The sequence below is a fragment of the Rhipicephalus microplus genome, chromosome 6, assembly GCF_043290135.1.
Source record: "Rhipicephalus microplus isolate Deutch F79 chromosome 6, USDA_Rmic, whole genome shotgun sequence".
Classification (NCBI taxonomy): Eukaryota; Metazoa; Arthropoda; class Arachnida; order Ixodida; family Ixodidae; genus Rhipicephalus; species Rhipicephalus microplus.
Window position 1 is genome coordinate 103,320,701 of NC_134705.1, and position 22,497 is coordinate 103,343,197.

The following is a 22,497-nucleotide window of genomic DNA, read 5'->3' on the forward strand; positions in this document are numbered from 1 at the left end:
CAGCAAGAGTTCATTTCACCCAATTTTCTTTGTTCAGATTTGCGTTACAATTCGGTCTAATAACTTGCCCTATACTTTCTTTTGGATATATGTCTGTTTTCGCGTGTTGTGTGCTAACACGTGAAAAGGAGCCCTTAAACATACACTTCTTGCTCTTAATTTTTAACGAGTGTCTTGTACTGGCAGACTTGGTGCATTAGGTTGTATACGACAGACTATTGGTAAGCTGCCCACTCGAAATAGGTTCAAGTACTACTTGACCCCACACAGGCTCATAAAAAGTGTGCCAGTCTCGCCGCCATGACTACTGGGGGCGCTGACTGGCACTCCCACGTTTAAGTTCACATATATATCAAATGAAGAGGCTTAGAGGATAGCCGCCGAGGTAGCCTGGAGTGGTAGAGCATCTGAAGCGTTATTCGAAGGTCGCTTGTTCGGTTCCTGCTTACGGCAAGTTATCTTTTCACCCGCTTTACTCTCATCACATTTTTATTACAATTTGGTTTAATGATTTTCTCTATACTTTGTATGGCATTATTGTCTGTTAGATCTTATTGCATTATTGTTGTGTCAAAACACTGAAAAAGGAGCCCTTAAGTATACAATTCTTTTTCTTATTTTCTCTCTCTCTCTCTCTCTCCCTCTGAAAAATGTCAGCGCTCTACAATGAAAAATGTCAGCGCTCTACCATCACTGCCGAATCACCATCGCTCGAGCGCGTCCGATCTCTTTTTCTTCCTCGCTTATCAGTCCGCGTTAGATTTTCCTCCGGGCCAGACGAAGCTCACTGAGCGAGTAGAAGAGATCGGTTGTTGTAGGGCTTCAATTGGGCAATGTGCACAATTTGCGTCTTGCGCGAACGCCGGTTCTGAGCTGTCACTTTCGCTACAGCGTAAGTGATGCCACTTAAGCACTGAGTAATGGCGAATGGTCCTGAGTGCATAGAAAGAAACTTCTGGCAAAGTCCCTTCTTTCGAACAGGTGTGCACAGCCAGACCAAATCACCTGTAGCGAAAGTCACGGGTGGGTGTTTTGCGTCGAACGGTCTTTCGCGCGAGTGTGGGCGGAAAGAGTTCGGAGCCGAGCAAGTCGACGAGCTTCTTAGGCGTGACACAAAGTCTGCGCGACACTGGCGTTTTCGTTCATTGAAAATGGAAGTATGGTGTAGAGGAAACTTTAGGGATGACGAGCATAGAGGAGAAATAAAGGCGTATAACCTGTTACTTTGTGTTTCGCGGTAATAAAGGCGCATGTAACAAAAGGTAATATGGCATCCCAGTTTTTGTGATCCGCTGCGACGTACATTGAAAGCATGTTGATGATGGTACGATTGGTGCGCTCAGTGAGGCCGTTGGTCTGAGGGTGTTATGGCGTGGAATGGCGATACTGACACTTACAAAGCCGTGGCTTGGAATACCACAAGACGCAGGCATTTTGGCGCGACGAGGAGTAGTGTGGAACCATGGCTGGAGTAATTCTTATGATATAGTAGGGCGTCATGAATCACGAATGGCATGGCGCGTTTAGACCTACGAGCCACATCAATCATTGGTTTCAGCGAAAGGTCACGCTGTTGCTCGTGACGGAAGACACCCAAATTTGGGAAGTTGGATGAGATTGCGGCCAGGTAGTTGTCGAAATCGTCATCAGCATCCACAGTCGGAGATGGAAGACGAGATAAGCAGTCGGCATCTGCATGACATCGACCGCTCTTGTAGGTCACAGAATAATTATATTCTTGAAGCCGTAAGGCCCAGCGAGCCAATCGACCTGCCGGGTCACGTAGTTCGACAAGCCAACAAAGCGAATGATGATCTGCGACGATCTTGCACTGCCAGCCGTACAAATAAGGTCTGAACTTTTGGACGGCGAAAACAACTGCAAGACATTCCAGTTCGAGACCGTATAATTCCGCTCCGCCTAAGTCAAAGTACGACTTGCATACGCCACGACGTGCTGCCGGCTGTCGTGATATTGAACTAGCACGGCACCAACACCAATACCACTAGCATCTGTATGCAGTTCCGTGAGTGCCTCCCGGTCAAAATGACGCAAGAGGGGCCCGGAAGTAAGCAACTACTTCAGCTGTTCGAAAGCAGCCTCACACTCAATGGTCCATCGAAATGGGGTGTTTTTGCGGAGCAACTCTGTCAGGGGATGAGCAAGCTGGGCGAAGTCTTCGATAAACCGACGAAAATAAGAACACAGGCCCACGAAGCTACGGAGATCCTTCAAAGACGTCGGTTGCCTGAAGTCTCGGACTGCACTGATTTTGTGCGGGTATGGTCGCATACCGTCCCTGTCGACTAGATATCCAAGCACAAGGGCTCGACGCTCACCAAAATGACATTTCTTTGCGTTTAAAACGAGACCAGCTTGTTTGACGCAATCTAGAACAACGATAAGCCGATGGTTTCGCTCGTGGAATGTCTTGCCAAAAATAACTACATCATCGAGATAACACATACATATCTCCCATTTGAGACCGCGAAGGATGGAGTCCATGAATCGCTCGAAGGTAGCTGGGGCATTGCATAAGCCAAACGGCATAACGTTGAATTGAAATAATCCAACAGGCGTGACATAAGCAGTCTTCTCTTTGTCAGACGGATGCATTGGTATTTGCCAGTATCCAGACCTTAGGTCGACGGACGAAAAGTATGCGGCCGAGTGCAGACAATCAACAGCATCGTCGATGCGTGGAGCGGATACACGTCTTTTTTTTGACGGCGTTGAGACGGCGGTAGTCTACACAAAATCGCCAAGAGTTGTCTTCCTTTTTTATCACTATAACAGGAGCTGCCCAGGGGTTGCTTGACTCTTGAATAACGCCTTTCTGCAGCATGTCGTTGACCTGATCGGCGAGCACTTGCCTCTCTGACAGGGATACGTGATAGGGTTTCTGGCGTATCAGTGTAGCATCTTCCGTGTTGATGCGGTGGAGCATACGGGATTCGGGCAACATGGAACAACGCTTGTTTTGAGCGAAATCAGACTCCCGCGTAGCGTGCAAGTACCTCCTCAAGGACATTCTGCTCCGAAGAAGGCAACGACTTACTGATCATACGTTTAATCTCGGCTGAGTAGTTGGGCGCAGTCTGACTGATGGCTGGAGACTCTGAGACCATTCTGACGTCAATTGTGGCCTGCTCCTCGAACGTTCCCAGTTTGAATCCGGCTGGTAGAACAACAGGCTCTGAGGCTGCGTTGAGCGCCCACAAGCAAGCATGTCCGTCGATGGCTGTAAGGACAGACCGTGGGACCAGCACATTCTTCTTGATGGCGTTTCATGATCAGGCTCCACATGTCCAGTGCAGGGTCCTTAGTGGACATGAGAAGAGCATACGGGTACAAACACTGCTGTCCAATTAGCCAACCAGGGATCGTCACATCTTTAGACAACGAAAGAGCATCGATGGGCAGAGTCGGAAAATTGTCAACTATTGCAGCGGGCAACGTACTTCGTAGAAGAATCTCTCCAGTTCCACAGTCAAGCGTAGCGCCGCATTCATGAAGAAGGTCTATCCCTAAAATGATGTCATGAGTTGCGCGAGCCAGTACAGTGAATTCAAATCGGAAATTTTGCCCACCATTCGTGAGTACAACTGAACAAATACCAACAGGGCATAGCGCTTCGCCTCCAACTCCATGAAAAGTTTCTTTACGATTCCACGCGAACATAACTTTGTGACCCAAGAAACGATGTTTGAAACGAAGGCTCATAACCAAAACAGCAGCACCAGTGTCTACAAGAGCAAAAGTATCTACAACGTCTAAACACACGTACTTTGTTTATCAACATCAAAGCAGAAGGAGGAATTGGCGAAACTGACCGTCCCGCGACCGCCCCTCTGTCGGTCGCACCAGTTAGTTTCCCAGCTGATGCGGGGAAGGTGACCGACGACGTGGAGACGGTGACTGGCGGGACCGTGTCGGAGGCGGCGTCAGGCTTCTTTCGGAGGCGAGGGACTCGCTGCGAATTTCGTTTGGCCATTGCTGTCGGGGACGGTGGTCGGCCGAGTGAGAGGTCCAGGTTTCGTGCATACGAGGCGGGTGCGTCGAAAAACGTGGCGGCACAGGCGTTTCGTACATACGAGCCGGATACGTCGAAAAACGTGGCGGTGCAGACAGCCGTCTGAGACAGAAGCGCGAAATATGCCCTGGGAGACCACATGTGTAGCAAACGGGGACATTAGCAGGAGCAGAGGTGGCAGAAGTACGCGGAGACGGGTCGTGCTCCGCAGGAACATTTTGTGATGACGCATAGTAATCTTCTGGCAGGGGCCTGGTTGACGACGGTCGGAGGTCCGCAGCGGCACGTCGAGATGATGACATCCGGTAGTGGCCACGACCCGTCGGGGAAAACTGAAGCCGCGGGGTAAAATCTGCAGTTTCTGTGCGTGGTCGGTTTTCGACGTGACGCTCTCGCATCCAGTAGGGAGGTGGTTCGGGGCACGCGGCGAACGAGCATTGGTGGTGAACGCCACCTGCTTGAAGTCGTATGAGCTCTTCTCAAACTACCCGACGTACGAGGAAGGAAATGTCTTCGCAGGTGGCGACGACCATACTTGCGACGGTGGGAACATTGTCCAAGTGCCCGAACTTGGGTAAAATTCTTCGGGTCTTGAACGCCTCGAATGCGCGACACTGCTGCCTGAAAATCGAAGGAGTGTTCAAGTTTTCTTTTGTTATCAAAAAATTGTACACGTCCTCGGCGATGCCTTTTAACAAATGACCGACTTTGTTTTCGTGAGACATATTTGCGTTGACCATCCCGCAAAGCTTCAACACTTCTTCAATGTAGATTGTGCACGTCTCACCGGGCAACTGAGCCCTACGTGACAGCGTTTGCTCAGCTTTCTTTTTCATGGAACTCGTGTCCCCAAAGCAGGCCTTCAGTTCCTTAACAAATATATCCTAAGTGGGGAGGACATGTTCATGGTTCTCAAACCAAAGCAAGGCTGTCCCGGCAAGAAAGAATACTACGTTCACGAGCTTCGCCGGTGCGCCCCATTTGTAGTAGCGGCTTACTCTGTCGAAGTGTTTTAGCCAAGCGTCCACGTCTTCGTCAGTTTTATCTGAAAACATTCGTGGCTCAGGTGCGCAGTAGTCTGGTTGTCGAGGTCGACGGCCACTTTGTGCCGTGTCGGTGGCACTGGTGGATGCAGCAGCGTAGGACGTCGATGGGATTGCTGTGTCGTCGTTCATGCTGATGTTGTCGGGGGGTAGGCCAGCTAAGCGTCTGCTTCTTCGAAGAACTTCTGCTGCGGGGTCCAGGATGGCAAGTTACCCAGCATTGCTCCACCAAAGCTGTTAGGATATGATGGGTTTATTTACAATGAAAAATGTTAGTGCTCTACCGTCACTGCCGAATCACCATCGCTCGAGCGCGTCCGATCTCTTCTTCTTCCTCGCTCTTTCAGTCCGCGTTACAATATATATATATATTGTTACGACCTCAGTAGGCGTCTGGGGGTTTATTGATACACGGTTCGAGGGACGAGCCGTATCGGCGCAGGCAGATGATGATGATCTTCTTCTTCCACACCCCTTGCTTCTTTTTCCTTCTTCGTCCGGCACATACGTGGCGTAACATTTCCCCCCTCGCAGACAAAGCGCGCCGCGCGTTTCATGCAGTGTCGCGTTGACTGAAAGGCTTCAGGCGAGCGACATGCGTGACCTCTGTCTTTCTGGAACGTCTCCCGCTAGCTGTAAGACGTGCGATGCGGTAGTCGACTGCGCTCAGGCGGTCAAGGATAACAAAAGGTCCGATGTAGTGCGCGAGCAGTTTTTGGCACAAGCCACGTTTGCGTAAAGGCTTCCACACCAACACGAGATCTCCCGGAATATATGTGGCCTGCCGGTGCTTGCTGTCATAACGAACTTTCGATCTGTCTTGCGAGGCTATTGTACGTAAACGAGCAAGACGACGAGCTTCTTCGGCGAGACAAAGAGTTTCTGCTAGGGAGATTTCTGATTGGTCCCGATCAGAGAAGGAAAATATTGTATCCAGAGTATAACGGGGGGGTCGAACATAGAGGAGGAAGAACGGGCTGTAGCCGGTGGTCTCATGTTGGGAAGTATTAAACGCGTATGTGACGAACGGCAAGACATCGTCCCAGTTCTTGTGGTTCGAAGCAACGTACATAGAAAGCATATTCACCAGTGTTCGAATTGTTCGCTCGACGAGACCATTCGTCTGCGGGTGATAAGGCGTCGAGTGTCTGAGCTCTGAGCCACACATACGGAGAAGTTGTTCGACAACGTCTGCCGTGAATTGACGTCCACGGTCACTTATGATGACGCGAGGGGGCCCATGACGCAGTATGATAGAATGGAGAAGGAAGGACGACACTTGACCAGCAGTCGCGGATGGCAGGGCAGCAGTCTCGCAGTACCGAGTAAGATGGTCAGCACATACCACAATCCATCTGTTGCCTTTCGATGAACGCGGAAAAGGGCCCACCAGGTCAATGCCAATTTGTTCGAACGGAAAACTGGGAGGCGTCACAGGTTGTAGATGTCCGGCCGGAGCTGCTGAGAGAGATTTGTGCGCCTGGCATTGCGCACAACTGGCCACGTACAACTCAACTGACTGGCGCATACGTGGCCAGTAGAAGCGTTCCTGGGTACGATGAAGAGTGCGCGTCGTTCCGAGGTGACCTGAAGTGGCGTCATCATGCATGGCGTACAAAACAGATGACCGTAGTGCCTCTGGAACCACCAGCAGGAAGCGGGAACCGGTGCCGGAGATGGATTTCTTGTACAGTAGACCATCACGGACGCAAAAGCGGCTTTCCGGAGTGGATGCTTGTGCGATCACGAATAACGGATTCAAACTCACGTCCTTCCGCTGCTCAGTTTCAAAGGTGGCCTTATCCGGGAACGCTGGTGCTACGGACGCAATCAGATGATCGAAATCGTCAGCGTCGCAAACTGTAGCATCAACTGGCATCCTTGAAAGGCAGTCTGCGTCCGCGTGTTTCCTGCCGCTCTTGTACGATACCGTGAAGTTGTACTCTTGCAGCCGGAGGGCCCAGCGTGCTAGACGGCCTGACGGATCCCGAAGGTTGATAAGCCAGCACAAAGAATGATGATCCGTAACTACTTGGAAAGGACGACCGTATAGGTATGAGCGGAATCGCTGCACAGCGAAGACGAGTGCAAGGCATTCTTGTTCGGTCACAGTGTAATTGCGTTCCGGCTTACTTAAAGTACGACTGGCATATGCGATTACGTGTTCCACTTGATTACATCGCTGTATCAGGACTGCACCTATGCCAATGCCGCTTGCGTCGGTGTGAACTTCAGTCGCCGCAGAAGGATCGAAGTGCCGCAGGATAGGCTGCGACGTGAGCAAGAACTTCAGTTGGTTGAAAGAAGTTTCACAATCAGGAGTCCATTCAAAACTAGCACCTTGGCGGAGAAGACAGGTCAGTGGAAAGGCAACTTCTGCAAAGGCGGGAATAAATCGGCGAAAGTAAGAGCAGAGGCCCAAGAAGCTCCGAAGCTCCTTCACTGAGCCAGGTGGTTTAAAAGCTCTAACAGCCGCCGTCTTATTCGGGTCGGGCCTGATGCCATCCTTGTTGACGAGATGTCCCAGCACCAGTGTTTGTCGAGCTCCGAAATGACACTTCTTTGCATTAAGAACCAAGCCAGCATTTCGAATACATTTCAAAACCAGCTCTACCCTTTCGTTATGTTCACTGAATGTACGCCCGAAGATAACAACGTCGTCAAGATAACACATACAGATGTTCCACTTCAGGCCGCGCAGAATGGTGTCCATGAATCTTTCAAATGTAGCGGGCGCGTTACATAGACCAAAAGGCATCACGTTAAATTCATATAGTCCATCCGGAGTAACGAAAGCCGTCTTTTCTTTGTCCATTGAATGCACAGGTATTTGCCAATAGCCTGAGCGTAAGTCTATGGACGAAAAGTAGGATGCTGAATGGAGGCAGTCTAGAGCGTCATCAATGCGTGGGAGAGGGTAGACATCTCTCTTTGTGACGGAGTTTAGACGGCGATAGTCCACACAGAATCTCCAGGTACCATCCTTCTTTTTGACTAGAATCACGGGAGCCGCCCAAGGACTCGATGATTCTCGAATGACACCCTTCTGCAGCATATCACGCACTTGTTCATCAATTATCTTGCGCTCAGACGGCGACACTCGGTAGGGTTTCTGGCGGATGGGCTGTGCTGTTCCCGTGTTTATCCTGTGGAGAATCCGAGACGCGGGAATCGAGGGCGCATGGTCATGGGAAAAATCGAAAATCGCCACGTATTTCGACAAAACGTCCAGAAGCATGCGGCGTTTGTCAGTAGTAAGTGACTTGTCGATCATAGGTAAAAGTTTTGAATCGGCCGTAGAAGTATTGGCTGAGGCCCCACCTGGAGCATCACTGAGGGCAGCCACTGCCATCGGTGAGTATGTTTTGAACTTGGCAAGCTTCAGTCCTCCTGGTAGAACCACCGACTCAGCTGAACAGTTTACCGCCCATAGTCCTGTGCGTCCTTGAACGAGTGACACTATGCAATGCGGCACCAATGTGTTCTTCTTAATGCAACTGAGATGAAAGGGCTCCACTAATGCGTCGAACGCACTGTCACTGTTTTCAATGCGTGAAGAGTATACAGGAACACAGACTGCAGAGAATGCCGGCACAATGCTATCTTCACTGACCCGGAGCGCACCGTGCTCCCTGTCTGAATTCTCTAATAGTTCTCCAGGGGCAGCATCACATATGTACACCTCTCCATTTCTACAATCAACAGTGGCGCCACACATTCGAAGGAAGTCAATCCCCAGGATTATGTCGTGTGTGCTCCTTGGAAGAATCGTAAACTCTGTGACAAACACTTGATCACCCAAGCACACTTCTGCGGTACAGACACCAATGGGACACAGCGAGTTACCACCAACGCCACAGAATGTTGTTGCCTTCTCCCACAAAAACATCACCTTTTGTCCTAAACGGTGTTTAAAAGCAGCACTCATAATCGAAACTGTAGCACCAGTATCCACCAAAGCCATCGTACACACACCATCAACAAAAACTTCTACCTTGTTCTTGAACATCAACACAGACGGGGGTATTTCGTTTTGCAGCAAGTCACCAGCGACCTCACCCCCATCGGCCGCACTGTTTAGTTTTCCTGATGTGGTGACGATGGGCGGCGCCGTGGCGATGGAGACCGGTGGGATCGAGGCGCAGGAGGTGGCGTCACACTTCGATCAGAGGCAGGGGAGTTGTTGCGCCAGTGTCCGTGCCAGAAGCTGCTGCCGGGTCTTGAGTCGGTGGGCCAGTGTCCTTGAAAAGGTGGGACAGCAGGTTTATCGGTCAAGCTTGTCCACTGATCATAGCGTGGTATGCGCGAACGATCGCAATACCTCGATATGTGACCAGTCAGACCACAGTTGTAGCACACAGGCGCAGGACGAGGTCGTCGCCGTTCTTCGAAGTGTTCACGTCTGCGAGCGTTCGCGTAAGCCCGAGATTCAATGAAATCAGTTGTCGGTGGGTGGTATGGGCGTACGGAACGGAAACGTTGAGGGTACTGTGATCGCTCGTAAAAAACCGGACTTGACTGCTGAATACGCCGAGGCCCTGCAACCTCCGTTGCGTTGACGGATGGATGTTCATAAACTGTAAGCTGTGGGGCAGTGGTGTCCTGCGGGAAATAGGATGGAGACGTGGCAGCTGCCCGTTCACGTGTCATTTCGCCATGTCTGAGTAACTCTTCCCGAACAATTTGGCGGATGGTTGCCGAAAGGTCACCAGTTGAGGCCGCTTCTATGCTGGCTACTGAGGTGACATTTGCCAGACGACCAAACTTAGGCGCTATTCTGCGCTGCTTCAGGGTTTCAAACGTGCGGCAGTGCCGTACAACGTCAGACACTGAAGTCAGGCTTTCCCTGCTAATAAGGAAGTTGTAAACATCTTCTGTAATTCCCTTCAGCAAATGCCCCACCTTGTCCTCTTCCGACATGCTGGAATCGACTTCCCTACACAGCCTCAAAATCTCTTCAGTATACACGGTGCAGGTCTCACCGGATAGCTGGGCCCTCTGTGCAAGACTCTGCTCGGCAAGCTTCTTTTTTGCAGCTGAGTTGCCGAAACACTTCTTGATTTCTTCAACAAAGCGTTCCCATGTTGTCAGAATATCTTCATGGTTCTCATACCAAACGAGGGCAACATATGTGAGGTAGAAAACAACGCGTGACAGTTGGGAGGCAGCATCCCATTTGTTGCAGTTGCTTACTCGCTTGAAATGTTTAAGCCATGAGTCCACGTCGTCATTGGCCCTCCCGGAGAAGGTTCGTGGCTCTCTGTGATACGGCCAAGAACTGCTGGGGACTGGTTCCCGAGCTTCTGTTTCGTCAGGCATGATGGCCAAAGAAGGAGGCAGGCCGGCGAGGCGACGACTCCGGCGAAATCCGAGGGGTAGCGGTCCCGTCGTTGGTTCCTATACCCAGCACCTTCCACCACTCTGTTACGACCTCAGTAGGCGTCTGGGGGTTTATTGATACACGGTTCGAGGGACGAGCCGTATCGGCGCAGGCAGATGATGATGATCTTCTTCTTCCACACCCCTTGCTTCTTTTTCCTTCTTCGTCCGGCACATACGTGGCGTAACAATATATATATATATATATATTGAGACGACGCGGGATTGACGAGCACACAAAGCTTCACGAACAAATACGCTTTATCGGCCGTAGAAAAAATACTGCAACGACTTTTCGTCTTTTGCCCTCGGTCAAGCACACATGAGCTGCTTCCTTCTCGCCAGCACTGGCACATACGCGCGGCATTATTCCCTCTTAAAAAAACATCGCCCCGATGGTAAACGTTCGAGAAGCTGAAAATAAGGTTTCATCCGAGGCGCGTGGTCAATTTCTGGTGAATGTCTGCGGCACTTAGAACACTGGACGCCGCCCGGAACAACCTCGTAGTTGACGTCACTGATGCGCCGCAGAACTTTGTAGGGTCAGAAGTATCTTCGCAACAGCTTTTCGGAAAGCCCACGCTGACGAATAAGTGTCCAGACCTATACTTTGTCGTTCACGTTGTTTATAACGGGTCTGTGCCGGAGGTTGTAATGTTTGATTGATTGATTGATTGATATGTGGGGTTTAACGTCCCAAAACCACTCTATGATTATGAGAGACGCCGTAGTGGAGGGCTCCGGAAATTTAGACCACCTGGGGTTCTTTAACGTGCACCCAAATCTGAGCACACAGGCCTACAACATTTCCGCCTCCATCGGAAATGCAGCCGCCGCAGCCGGGATTCGAACCCGCGCCCTGCGGGTCAGCAGCCGAGTACCTTAGCCACTAGACCACCGCGGCGGGGCGTTGTAATGTTTGGCATCGTCATCTTGTTGTTTGGTGATTCGCAACCTGGCAAGTTGTCTGGATTCTTCTGCTAGCAGATAAACTCTTCGGCGTCCGTCTCATTGCCAACCATTTCATGAGGGAGCATTTCGTCTAATGTTGTCATAACCTCGCGTCCGTAAAGCAGACTGAATGCTGTCTTCCGAGTGGTCTCCTGACGAGCCAAGTTGTACGCGAACGTGATGTAGGGCAAAACTACGTTTCAGGTCTCGCGCTCAGCATCTACGTACACGCTTATAATTTCAGCCAGGGTCTTGTTGAGGCGTTAGATGAGCCCGTTGGTCTGGGAATGCTACGCCGTTATCTTCCTGTGAGCTGTACCACTTAGTCGGAAAGTGGGGTCCGAAAGCTGGGCCATAAATGCAGTACGTCTGTCGGTAATGACTATTGCGGGAGCGCCGTATCTTAGTAGAATGGCTTCAATGAAAAATTGCGCCGCTTCAGCTGCCGTTTTCCGTGGTAGAGCGCTTGCCCCCGCGTATTTAGTCAGGTAATCCGTGGCAACCATTATCCATCCGTTTCCACTGACAGACTTTGGGAAGGGGCCTAGAAAATTCATGCCAATTTGTGTGAACGGTGTCGCCGGCACTCGGACATGCTGCAAGAGGCCAGCTGGTTTGATGGAGGTGGCTTGAGACGCTGACAATCTAGACATGCCCGCACGGAAGTTTTGGCAAGTTCGGAAAGTCTTGGCCCGTAAAGTTCTGCCTTATCCTCACCAATGTTCTTGCGTTACCTGAGTGACCAGCGGTAGGTTCATTGTGGCAGGCTTGCAGTACATCACGGAGAAGTGAAGAAGGAACGACGAGCAAGTAGCTGCTGCCGGCGGGTGAAAAGTTCCTTTTATAAAGAACGTCATTTCGCAAGCAGTACGACGGTAGCCCTCCCGCAAATAACTTCGGCACGCTATTCGTTCGCCCTTGCAGGTAATTTATGAGCGGTAGCAATCGTCACGCTGCTGTTGAGAAAAGGTGGCAGTGTCCACAATTCCCAAAAAGAGCATGTCGTCATCGTCGTTGCCCGGGAATGCCGTCTCAACAGGAAACCGAGAAAGACAATGGGCATCGGTGTGTCGTTTTTTCGACTTGTAGGCAACAGTGAAGTCAAATTCTTGAAGCCGAAAACTCCAACGTGCAAGACAGTGAGACGTATCTTTCAAGTTGACTAACCAGCAGAGAGAGTGGTGACCGCTTTTAACGGTGAATGGGCGGCCGTACAAATAAGGACAAACCTTAAGGACTGCCCATACGATTGGAAGACATTCTTTCTCCGTCGAGGTGTAGTTAGCTTCCGCTCGGGACAGCGTCCTGCTTGCATAGGCGATCACCTTTTCGTTGTGGTCCTTCGAATGTACGAGCACTGCTCCAAAACCCACATTACTAGCGTCTTTATGAAGTATTGTTAGCGCGAGTTCATCGAAGTGGGCCAGCACAGGGGTTTTTGCATACGCTGACAAAGCTTCTCAAACGCCTGCTGTTAGTCTTCGCCCCATTTGAAGGGGGTCTCTTCCCAAATAAGCTGTGTCAATGGTCATACTATGCGCGAAAAAAATAGCAATAAACCACCGGTAATAGGCACAGAGTTCCAAAAACCGTCGGCTGATTTTTCGTCTGATGGCGTCGGGAGTTTCACCACAACGGCAATTTTATTCGAATCGAGTCAGATCTCATGTCTGTTCACGACGCGACCGAGGAATTGAAATTCGTGGAAGCCGAAGTGGCACTTTTCAGGTTTTAGATTTAGACCGGTCAAGCGTAATGCTTCAAAAACTGCTTCAAGCCTTCGTAAGTGTATCTCGAAAGTCGCCGAAAAGACAATCACGTCGTCAAGGTACACCAAGCAGGTTTGACACTTAGTCCCGACAGAACCATGTCCATGAGACGCTGGAATGTCGCTGGCGCCGAACACAAACCGAAAGGAAGTACCTGAAATTCATAAAGTCTATCGGGCGTAACAAAGGCGGTTTTCTCAAGATCTCTCTCATCCACTCAACTTGCCAGTAGCCGCTTTTCAAATCCATGGAAGAAAAATAGCGTGCGTTTCGTAGTCTATCCAATGAATCATCAATACGCGGCAGAGGATAGACATCTTTTGTTTTGATCTTATTTAGCTTCCAGTAATCCACACAGAGACGCAAGCTGCCGTCCTTTACTTTTTGACGAGTACTACAGGTGATGCCCAAGGACTGTTAGATGGCCGGCTAATACCCTTTTCCAGCATTATATTACCTGTTTGTGAATCGCTTCACGCTCCTTTGGGGCGATTCTATGAGGATTTTGTCGGACGGGTCAGGCGACGGAAACCGTGATGATGGGGTGTTTTGACAGTGCCATTCGACCAACTCTTGATTTGGATTAGAAGCAGCCGTGGAACTTGCTAATCAGCGTAAGAAGGCGGTCTCACTCAATGGGAGATAACGTTGGACCAACATCGACAGTTGTCGACGTAGTGATAGTAGACGCTGCTGCTTCCTCTTTTAAATGACAATCTTCTGTTTGGGAGAGTTCGTCAAAATAACCAATAGCCATGCCTTTCTACTGGCGTTTTCTACCGGCGCTTTCTACCTGCGTTATCAACTGAAGTTTGTCAATAACAGTTCAGTGCATCCATCAATAACAGTGATGACACTCTGGCGACAAAAATGTCGCTAGTGAATGCGAGCTCTTTGATGTGTTCAGCTATGCGAGTACCATTTTGTAAGATGTCACTGTGCACGGATACGAAAGAACGATTCCGTGGTGGCAGTGTGACGTTGTCATCAGCAATACGGAAGCGAGGTGGCTGGTGTTCCTCATCTGTAGCAGTCTCCGAGCTTGTTGCGAACGTTACGCTTCTGTCAAGGATGTCAATTACAGCCCCGTATTCGCCAAAGAAATCCGTTTCCAATATGAGCTGTTTACAGCACTCGTGAAGAAAGACGAGGGTGGCGACAAAGGTGGAACCAACGATGAAGAGTTGGGTCGTGGACTTTCCAACCGGTGTCATCAACTGACCTGCTGCAGTTCTTATATCGGGTCCGTGCCATAACATTTTCACCTTTCTCAGTCTGTCGGCTAGCTGCAGGCTTATATAGAAAAGTGCGAGCCGGTGTCCACAAGAGCCGTCACTTGGTGGCCGTCAATGTGAACGATGAGGTCAGCACTGATAACGTTGGTTACGTCGGCAGTTGTTCTATTCGTCAGATTAGTCGTTGCTGTCGTCCTATTCGGCATCGGTGTCTCTCAGCTGTCAAATGTCTGCAATGGGGGCTGTTCGGAAGTTCGATCAATTGCAACCCCACCCCGCGAGGTCGCTGCGTATACTTTCCCCGTCACGGGCTAAGAGACCTGCCCGTGGTGACGTCGGCAAAACGGCGATGATTAGGTCAAGTGCCCCGTGCAGGAGATGGAGCACGTGACCCGGACCGCATTGGATTCTGCGGCGGTGTGTTCGTAGGAGTGTCGTTGTACGTGCGTCGATCGGCGTACGTAGGGTAATCATGGTAGCGAGGAAACATCGAGTACTCAGCGGCGCGGTAACGACAACCTCTGCTAATTAGCCCAGCTTCGCCACAAAGAAAGCATACCGGTCGACGGTCAGCGGTACGCCGCAAATCGGTTTTCCGGCACTAGTAGGCAAGCGGAGACCCACTATTGAACCACGTTGTGGGCTTCAAATTCTGGTTAAACGGCATTCGACTTGTCGGCGAGTTCGGTGTGGTTGGGAAAGTCGTCGGCGCTGAGAGCGGCTGTGTTTGCAGGGTTGGTATTGGTCCAGTCATTGGAGTGCGCTGTACCGAAGGCGCGACGACGGGGCGTCGTACTGCATCAGCATAAGCCAAATGTTATCGCACATCATCATAGCTGGATGAAGAGAGAGCCTGACGGACCTCATCCCGGACATCAGCGACAAAGGACAATGCCAGCGTCGGTTCAGTTGCTGGAATTAAACCAAGCTGCCGAACCTCCTCCCTCAAAACCTCCCAGATCACTTCTCGCAGAGGCCTGTTGCGTTCGCAGAGGCTCGCCACAGTCGTAACGGGACAATTCGCTCGAGCGTTGACTGGGCTGTGCTGGCGGTACCGTTGCTGTAGAGCCCGTTCAATAGCTGTGGCTTCTTTTGTGAACTGAGCTACTGTGGTTGGTGGATTTCTCACTAGCGCAGCAAACACTTGCTCCTTCATGCCTCGCAACAGGCACCGCAGCTTCCTGTCTTCCGGTATCTCGGGATCTGCCCTGCCAAAACGACGGGTTATGTCCTCGACGTACACAGCAACGCTCTCATCAGGTTTTTGAATTCAAGCTTCCAAGAGACGTTGCGCAACCTCCTTTCTGTCGAGACTAGTAAAGGTGTCAATCAGCTGGTTGCGGAAGTCGTCCCTTGTAGCCAAGCTTCTTTGCCTGTTGATGTACCACGTCTGGGCGTTATCTTTCAGGCAGAAGTACACACTCGCGAGCTTGTCCTCTGGGGTGGCCCACTCATTGTACTTCGCGCAGCGTTCAAACTGATCCACCCAGTCTTGTGCGTCTTCATAGCTCTCACCATGAAAGCAGTCAGGGATCATAGGACTCTTAAGTGTCTTGTGCAATGTAGCTGCAGTAGCCACGGTGGCTGAAGGCGGCAAGCGATTGCTGGCAGTTTCTGACAAGGGACTATGCTCGGGAGCCAGTCATCGCAGACGGCGACTGAAACGGTGGACTGGTGTGTCGACGGGTGGTAGCGATTCCGGGGTCAAATATCAAGTCCGCGAAACGGTGCCAAGCATGAAGACTACCCAGCACCTTCACCAGTGTGGCGACGCGGGATCGACGAGCAAACAAAGCACCTCGAACAATTACGTTTGATTGGTCGTAGGAAAAACATTACAACGACTTCTTCGTCTTTTGCACGCGGTCAAGGATATTCTCGCTGCTTCGTTCTTGCTACCACTGGCACATACGCGCGGCAATATGTATATATATATTATATATATATATATATATATATATATATATTGAGAATGTTCTTGACCGAATGTCCTTGACCGGCTCCTGTTGGTGCGAATCCCTGCCGTGAAAGGGCAGGGATCTGCACCGGCTCCTGTCCTTTGGGAATGCCGCTCACGTTTCCCATGGCCTACATTCCCGTTGTGGTACTCTTTCAACAAACGAGCCGCCACGGAACGCCGTCCAGGTTTCCCTACTCGTCGACCTCACCGGGTTGAGTGCTGCAATTGCTACTTACTCAAAGACACGATGAACGCCCGACAGCACCGCGGACCTGCGGCGCACCTTCGCGCTACTCCGCGTCGAGACTAACGAACTGACAGCGTTGATCGCCCAGCGAGCTCCTACAATGTTGCCAGCATTGTGCGACATTAACGCAGTGTTGTAGGTAGCTGCCTCATACGACCTTGAGGCAAGCACACCGGAGCAATGCAGGCAGCTTCGGTCTTCTCTCATCGAGCTCTCACGCCAGCTCGATTGCTTCGCGTCGGTGATCTCTGTGCTGCCACCTGACACCCCACAATCACCAGCCGTCTGCGAACTACCGGAAGTTCATGGGGTCCGGAACGACGCCGACAGCTGGGTGGCAACCGTCAACGCGCTAGCAATGCGCGCGCCCTGGACAGAGAATCATAAATGGTATGTGGCCATAGACCGTCTTTGGGAAGGTTCAGCGGCTTGGCACTGGTATGAAGGTTGGAAGCAGCAGTTATGGGCGGAGTGGAGCTGTAAGCTCGTAGCTGCTTTTGGTCGTAATCCTTACCACCTCACCACCACCACCGCGTCCAACCTGGCCGGTATTGAGGAGCGAGCTCCAGAGGCTTTCTAACTCGAGGCTGCAGCCGTGCGCTGCAGCTTACCACACGAGAAGTTAGACACTTTGTCGATACCCGAAGCAAGTTCACTGCGGCCAGAGGCGGCTACCGAAGTTGCACCTCTTGAAGGGCGTTGCTCCAACAAAACAGAAGCAGAGTATCATCTCGACTGTGCTGCATTGCCCTTAACCGACGCAGCCCCATTCGCACACCGAGCTTAAGTGAAGCAACACCTCGGAGGTTCCTAGGAGCCCTCCAGCCGCGCGGCCGAAAGCTTCTTCGCCTGTCCTACGAATGACGTCAGACGCAGGTGCGACACGCCACTGCTGGTCTCAGTAGCAGCGCCGGTGCGCGACACTATTATTAAAATGGAAGAGGCTGATGCCAGTCCTCATACAGCTCAGTTAGAGAAGCCAGCCCAAATATAACGTTCACTGAGGCAAGTGGAGACACCAGCATCGCCTATGTTTGAACCACCTACGGTCATGGCACCGGTAGAGCCCGAGGTAACCACTGCTGCTCTCACTGGCCAAGATCAAGAAGGGAAAGTTGGCGCTCAAGATGCAGACAGCAGTCAATACGATGAATGCTTCACAAAATGTCCTGCCGCAGATGCCAAAACTGGCTGCAAATTATGTTCTCTGCCACACATCTCAGAAGTTGCGTACCAATTCTTGACACAAGCTAAGGTACCCAGCGCGTCTTTTGGGATTTTCTTTTGGCTACCCTCGTCCGGAGTTCAACGTCTGCCACTGATTTTGCGGCCCGTCCGAAGCGCACTGTCAGGTGCATGTTTAGCCGCTTCCCGCAGAGAGTCTCTGCATGGCCGAGACCGACCACAACGATGCAGCCAGTCTCGACCTCCCGATTGACTTGTGGAAGACTCTGTCCCCCAGTTACAGCGTGGCCTTGGCCGACCTCCGAGATGCAGTAGTATATCGACCGCCAGATCCACCTTTGGCAGATACAGGGTTCAAATCACGGCATGGCCGAGAGCGTCGGCCGAAACGGGGCAGCCAGTGCCGGCCCCCTGAGTCCACAGCACTCGTGGCGTGCAAAAGAGCGACCAGCTCGAGGCAGCCAGTGCCGTCCACCAGAGACGCTTTCCCCAGACCGTCGCTTCATGTTGCATTGTAGTCCGGGCTGACCACCACGATGCAGCCAAGCCCGCTCACCAGAAACTTTTTCGCAGCTCCGCGCGCGCGCAGTGATGGCCGAGTGTCGTGACAAAGAAAGACGCTGGCGCTTCGGTGCGCGGGTAGCTAGAGAGAAGAAGATAAGAACGAAGGCAGAATAAAAACAGCCGGCCCAGGATCGGGTGTTGTCTCTTTTCTCTTCATTACAATATATATATATATATTCCTGCTCAGGAGTGAGGTACGTTTGCTCCCTCCCCCACTCGCAAAAGAGTTGGTACACCACTGGTGCCATCTTGCTGTTGCTTGAATAAAGCGTCAGCTCAACCGTTTTGTTTCAATTGGTAGAAGGTGTGTCCCAATCTCTTCGACCTCTCTCCATCTAAAGCCAGCTCCTGGAGCTGCCTTCAGGACGCTGCCTATGCTAGCAGAGCACCATGTCGCAAGAGCAAGCACAATCTGACCACCCGCTGGCCCAATCACCCGCCGCCAACCATAGCCCGGTCAAACTCCTTTCTGGAGCCTCCAATCTTCTCCGGTGTGCCTGGTGAAGATGTCAAAGACTGGCTCGACAACCATGACTGCGTAGGTGTCTACAATTGAAACGAGACAATGAAATTAGCACGCGTCCAGTTTTACGGCTCTCAGGTGGCCAAGACGTGGTTCCTAAATCAGGAGAGCGACATCCGCGATTTCTCTTTATTAAAAGACCAGCTGTGATGTATTTCCGCACGCCGACCGTCCGTCCAGATGTTGCTCGGAAGAAAGTGGCAGAACGCATTCAACATTGCGGTAAGTTCTACATTTCTTATATTCAAGAGGTGCTTGCAACTGCCGCCGTATAGACGACTTCATGACAGAAGCTGATCATGTCCGATACCTTCTGAAGGGTATCGGACCGACCGCTTCCAACAACCTCACCGCACACAACACTCCGATGGTTTCTGACGTCGTCTGTGTATGCCAGCGGCTTGATACCTTGCAGTCAATCTGCCTGCGACTCAACTTCTCTGAGAGCCACCTGGCAAACAGTATGGACCTCCAATCCATCATCGGAGCCCTAATTCATGAAGAATTGGAAACCAAAGTGTACTTCTTTCTAACAACGCTTCGCTCGACCCGTCTCAAGTGATCTGCGTGGCATTAATAGGGAAAACTGTCAGCTTTTCAAAGCACCCACTATGCTCCACCATGCCCACAAACTGCTTCGTACGCACACATCGCTTCAATGCAACCCTCGCCGTCTCGAGTCCCAACACTTGTGCCTGATGAGGACTATCTTGCACCACTAGTCGCCTCTCTACCAAACCCTACCTATCAGTCTTCCTGGTGGGCTCCATGGCCAATTTATTACTACTGTGGTAGTCGGAGACACAATCCCGGGTTCTGCGACGTCAGCAGCAAGATGAACGGCGTTATTATACCACTCTTTAACGTGATGAAAGAAGTGCTCAAAGTTACTACCGTTATTCCGACAGTCCTTCTAACCACCAATCTCCGTCTCCTGTGCACATTTCCAACAAGACCAAGAATACTCGTGGCCCCAAACCACGCTCCCCTTCGCCACAACGACGCTCTTGTCACCACTTCGGCCTGTCTCTCAAATGTCTGCCCAGTGATTGCATAAGTAAACAGTGCTGTTTTAAATGCGAAGCAATTTTAGCGAGCTTCGGCGACTTTGAGCGTATCTATCTATCTATCTATCTATCTATCTATCTATCTATCTATCTATCTATCTATCTATCTATCTATCTATCTATCTATCTATCTATCTATGACTTTTAGATCTCCTGGCCGTTTTTATAGTGGCATCGATACCAACCCTGGTATGACATAACATGACAATATGAAGAACATATCTGACTAGTCATAACATGGAAATTATAATATGAATGTCATGAATGTCATGAAACATATCACGGTTCTGCAGCTTTTGCGCTGGTTTTATTCACAAGACATGTTGCGAAACCGGTATAATATGACATTATTGCATGGCGAACATAAGCGCCAGAGCCTAACATAAAAGTCATGACACATGTTTCATGCAGCAACATGACTAAATGACAAACACATGATGCGCTCGCGGATCTTTCGCTAGCGTCTCATATGCCAAAATTGGTGTTACGGTACGTGAATGGGTGACAAAGTTATGATACTGTATCAAACATGATAAACTTGAGATGCATGTCATGTAACATCATGACTACATGCTACGCCCATGATGTGCTCACGGCCATTTCGCTATCTTCACATGTACCAAACTTGGTACTACGCGACGCGAACGGACGACATAGGTAAATGACATATACAAACATGATAATGACGACGTGCGTGTCATGTAACAACATAAATACATGCCACATCCATGATGTGATCGCGGCCGTTTCACTAGCTTCACACATGCGAAATTTGGTATTAAGTGACGTCTATGAATAACGAAAGTATGTGACTGGTGCAAACATAATAATTACGATAAGTGTGTCATGTGAGAACAAGACGACATGCCACAGTCAAAGTGCCAGAACATGTTGACGAGACGCGGTGCTGGTGTTGCAACGCCAGGCGCCGGCCCTTCCATATACTCGCGGGTGCACGCCGCGCTGCGTTGCTTTGACGCATGCACATTTCAGCGTGTCCGGCGTCTCTCCGTCACGAAAAGACGCAGACGCATTGATGCTTGGGTAACGCATCGGTGCGAAATGCAGCAGGTCGCATTTCGCGCCAGTGGCGGTCGGGCTGTGCCGACGGACGCTGGTCGCGCCGGTCGCGACGGTCGCGCCGGGCATCAGACTATAGAGTTATGGCGTTTTGCTAACGTAGCGTCGCTGCGCTCAACGTGCGCGTGTGACAACGCCTCATCGCAGTATATTGAGCCCTTCAGGATGCACTCGTGGCTGTTTTGCTAGCTCCACTCATACTAAACTTGATGTTAAGTGGCGTCAATGTATGACGAAAGAATATGACTGGTGCAAATATGACAACCCTGTGACGCTTGTCATGTAAGAACTTGACAATATATCACGCTCATAGCGTGTTCGGAGTGGTTTCGCTAGCTCCACATATATTGATTTCGGTATCACGTGACGTGAATAGATGGCAAAGGTAAACGACACAATCAAACATAATAATCATGACATCGAAGCTGTGTACGGCATCATTTACATTCACCTCGTAACAATGTGCTCAATTTAAAATGACATATCAAATTTCCTCATTCTTGCTTCGCATATCGTCGATTCCCACTGTACGCAAGATCTGCCAATTTTCCGGAGGGAAAACTGCATCGTGTTGAAGTGCCCCAAGCTCTACTGAACGACCGTCAAACATGGTGTTGGTGACTGTGCAATGTGTGTGGGTGTTGGCTTTATTGGACACGGGTGAAACTATTTAGGTTATGCGTGCCGACTTCTGTTCTCGATTGCAGAAAGTGAGGATGCCAAACCTTGGATCATCATGATAGGGCCAATGGAACAATAATGGGACTATCGATCCAGTGTAGAGCGCTCTTTTTTATTGGTGGTATAAGTCATCACATCACTTTCTCTTTCCTAACTTTGTGTGCTCATGAACAAGTTTCAGATTAGAACTTTCTCTCATCAGAATCTGCATTATATATTGCCGCCAACGTGTATTCTAGAGGACAGATACCGATCACTGCACTGAACGCATCAACGAGAAACTACTGCGTTTTTTCACAGCTTCCGAATCTATACCCTTTCCGGGAGTCAGGAGCAACTCATCAAATTCACTTGTTCGATTATTGCTAATGCTAATTGATATTCTTATCACCCCTTCAAGCCACTTTCTAGCTTGCGGCGTTGTACTCTTCTCTAGCTTGGTGCGGTTCAAAGACAGTGCTGCGATAATGCTTGGCCTGAACCCTACCCCGGAGCCTGTTCTCCTACCACAAGGTTCTGCAGTGTCGTGTCATGTGGATACCCAACCGCTATTTTTGGTCTCTATTGACGCATTGCCCCCTCAGACACAACAGGGACAGCCAGTTACTTCCTTCTCCTTTGCTCCTGGGATTAATCTTGACCCTACAGGTTCTTAACATAAGGCATTGCTAAATTTGCTAACGAAACACTAGGCTTCCTTTGACGACAATGCTTCGGCACCAAGACAGACCACAGTTGTGCATCATCGCATCGACACTAAAGGTCAGACTGTTGTTCGCC

At 50.5% G+C, this 22,497-nt stretch overlaps 1 protein-coding gene and 1 long non-coding RNA gene across 20 annotated transcripts in view; one reads left to right on the top strand and one right to left on the bottom strand.

The window, feature by feature from the left end:
- The window catches only part of LOC119168050 (uncharacterized), a 151,312-nt gene that overhangs the window by 85,176 nt on the left and 43,639 nt on the right, over window positions 1-22,497 (bottom strand). The window lies entirely within an intron of this gene.
- The window catches only part of LOC119168049 (uncharacterized), a 184,032-nt gene that overhangs the window by 57,306 nt on the left and 104,229 nt on the right, over window positions 1-22,497 (top strand). The gene's annotated exons all lie outside the window — the stretch shown is intronic.